The following is a 3,721-nucleotide window of genomic DNA, read 5'->3' on the forward strand; positions in this document are numbered from 1 at the left end:
TTTCATTCCATCATTTATTCAAACTTGTACAGTACAAATGTTGCTATTATATTCAACTTGTACAGTACATTTGTTATTAAATTCAACTTGTACAGTACAATTGTTGCTATTATATTCAATTTGTACAGTACAATTGTTGCTATTATACAAAACTTGCATAGTACATTTTTTGCTATTCTATAAAACTATAAAAAATTTGTACAGTGCAATTTTGCTATTATATTAAAAAAAAAACTAAACTTGTAAAGTACAATTGTTGCTATTATACAAAACTTGTAAAGTACAATTGTTGCTTTTATATCATGACACTTTTATATTCCACTGCCTCTCGTATACACATGGTGCCTGGTACTATTTTTTTATGAATTGTATAATTTTTGCTACTTTTACATATACATTGCATTTCTATTGACCTTTTTTATGCAATCTAATAACTTAGATATCCAAAATTTGATGTCAAATAAAACATACCCAATCATATGTATTTCCCACTATAAGAAACTTACCCAATAAAGAGCTGTTTACAATTTTTGGTCAAGATTTGATTTACCAGTAGATATAATATTTCAACAACTTTCTAGTAAATTACTGTATATAGTTACTAACTACGCACATACATATTAACGTCTTCCAATATGACCCTGTTAAAGCATTCAATCAAATGTTCTGGTGTCTAAAAGTGAATTTGACAGAGAAATGATGCAAAAATGAAGATTTATTAAAAAAAAACAACACCAAAATACTTTTATTCTTTGTATATTAGGTCGTCCATTATAATTCTGAGATGATTTTGATGTAAGAGTCAAATTTTGAATATTCCGCTGTAAAGTGAGGTATTGGTTATCACTTTGCCTCCCCAACTACAAAATGAATTTTTCCTCAAACCTGTGCCACTACTCCCCAAGTGTAGTGTGAATTGTACATTCTGGGTGCAGTTTTAAATAAAATTTAGAAAGGAATTAAATAATCAAACTATAAAGAATCTCAATAATAATTGAAAAATACAGATTTTTTTTCTGTAAAGTTATATCAACAAGTTTTTTAGTCAAATTTGCTGAAAGAATCTCAGCCAAACACTCACCAATTCTTCTCTTTGTATTAAGAATCTGCATCGCTTACTGTAAAGTGATGTCAAATTTTTTATGTTTGCAAAAAAATGCAACATGATAGGTTTTGCAAAAATCAAAACTTGCATTTTAAATATATACGCATTATTATGGTTGTTGCAGGAGTTGTTATATTTATGCAGCATTTCCCCCCTAATTTTTTGTCCATTGTTTAACAATAAATGCATATTATCTGCATTTAGTTATTATGTAATTTTAAACAGATATATCATGTTAAGGAGGGGTATTTGCAAAAAATACCAGTCGAGAGAATGTAAAATTTTGCGAGCTGTAAGGCGAGTGAAATTCATTCTCAAGACTGGTATTTTTGGCAAATACCCCTCAAGAACATGCTATATCTTTTTAATTACACCGAATGTTAATGTTCAAAATCGCATTGATGATTGTGACATTACAAGCGTCCAGTTGGATAGAGTATTTTTTGGCAAATACCATGGCAAAGTGGGTAAAAAATTCAAATCCTTTTTGCAAATACCCCGGCAGCGTTAAAAAATGAACGATATTTATTTAACAACAGTAAATTTGTGAAAAATACACTGGCTATCAAATAATCAAAATGCAGGATTCTTAAATGAGGTGTAATTAATATACTGATAGAAAAAAAAATCTATTTAATAAGAGTGCAGTTGCATTGTACATTCCTTTAGATTAATTACAAATGTAAACATATACCTTAATTCTTTCAGTTGGTATGTTATCATTGTTGCATTGGTTACTTACAAAAAGATTGATTGGAATTGTAATTATAATTTCACAGGTTATAGTTAGTTAGATTTAACTTTAGAGTTACCATACCTCAATTAATTTTTAAATCAAAAGCGTTCACTTTTTAGAAATGGTCCAGCAAGGATAAGAATACTTCTATTCAGCTGGCATAACAATTTGTATACCAAGACCACTGACCAAGACCTTTTGCAAAAATGTGTATTTTGAGTCAAACTTAACTTTATAATACTTGCTAGATGTGCATACAAATGTTAATGTTAAATATTATATAGAAAACAATTTTTACATCTCTTGGCGATATAACTTTGAAAGTTATTATTAATTTATGTCTTATTTTGTGATTTGACGAAGGCTTTATTTGTTTGTTGAAGTATTTATGAATATGATAAAAATGAAGAAAAGATTATATGTGTGTCAGATATTTTCTAAATTATGTTTCATGCTTTTGCAAGCTTTTCCATTTAAAGCTGAAAAAGAATCTAATTTCGTACTGACAATGAATAGAAATTTTATACAAGCAAGCACCTTTTGCTCTGCTCCCCTTTATCTTATAGTATAATTCATGTTAAAAAAATCAACTAATTATTACTATTCAAATGCTTCCAATTTACCTCATTAATATTTGCAAATAATGAATGCACTCACATTTAATTATGTGGCTATCTTGGAGAAAGGAAAGAATAAAACTATTAAAAATATGAGTTGTCTTTTATTTTACTTTCAGGACAAAGAAAAGTTTTTCCTTGTAGTTCTGCCTCATGTGCAACCACCCTAAATCTGACTTTTCTGTAACAATATGTTTTTTTTCCAAATGGAATATTTTGTTGATATTAGACATAAGTATATTTTTCTATTACAGAAAATTTGAGATACTAGTACATGTATATTCAGAATTTATTTGAATTTTGAGATGGACATTAACAACCCAAAATTCCCTATATTTTCCTATATTAGAAGATTGTTTAGCTAAATCCTCACAAATTTTAAATTTGGATATTCTTACTCCAAATTATGGAATAAGTTACCAGATAAAGTAAAAACAGCTCCATCTATCAATGTGTTTAAAAATAGATTAGATAATTACTGGGAATACAATGAAATCTATTATTCTGATTATCCAGCTGAAATAACCAGAAGCAGCAACAGACATAACTAGATATCATTGAGATGGAAGCCATCTCTGTGGGCCCCGCTGTCAATAACGTGGGGTAATAGTGATAGTACTATTTCATAGTATAATAGTGATATGACTGCATGATGTGAACTAATTGTTGACTACTCTAAGGAGTCTCATGTGTGATTTCAATCTAAGATTTTAAGTTAAAACTGATAAATATTCTCATCTTACTTTCATAGTATAATAGTGATATGACTGCATGATGTGAACTAATTGTTGACTACTCTAAGGTGACTTCTGGATGTATGGATTGATGTTTGAACAATATGTTTAAAGGTGCTGCCCAATTGATATTTGTCACATATTTTTAGAATTATGACTTCAATATATTATGACCCACCAAGTATAAAGTATGAAATATTAACGGTTCTCGAGAGGTAGAGCGGACACAATTTGTTAAGAACAACAAACGGATGGACAGACTGACAGACTGACCTTAGACCTAGGATGCATACATTATGACACATTCTCTGGTGTTGCTTTATATATATGTTAAGTTGAAAATGTTTGTCAGGTATAAAGTATGAAATAATAACAGCTGTCCTCTCAAAATATAGTGTGGATCAAATTTGTTAGCGATGGACAGATCAACAGACAGACAGACAGACCTTTGACCTAGGAAGTGGTACATACATCATGACACACCCTCTGGTGTTGGTTAAAATGGATGTCAAGTATAATATTTGAAATC

The sequence above is a fragment of the Mytilus trossulus genome, chromosome 6 (assembly GCF_036588685.1).
Source record: "Mytilus trossulus isolate FHL-02 chromosome 6, PNRI_Mtr1.1.1.hap1, whole genome shotgun sequence".
In the NCBI taxonomy this organism is placed as follows: domain Eukaryota; kingdom Metazoa; phylum Mollusca; class Bivalvia; order Mytilida; family Mytilidae; genus Mytilus; species Mytilus trossulus.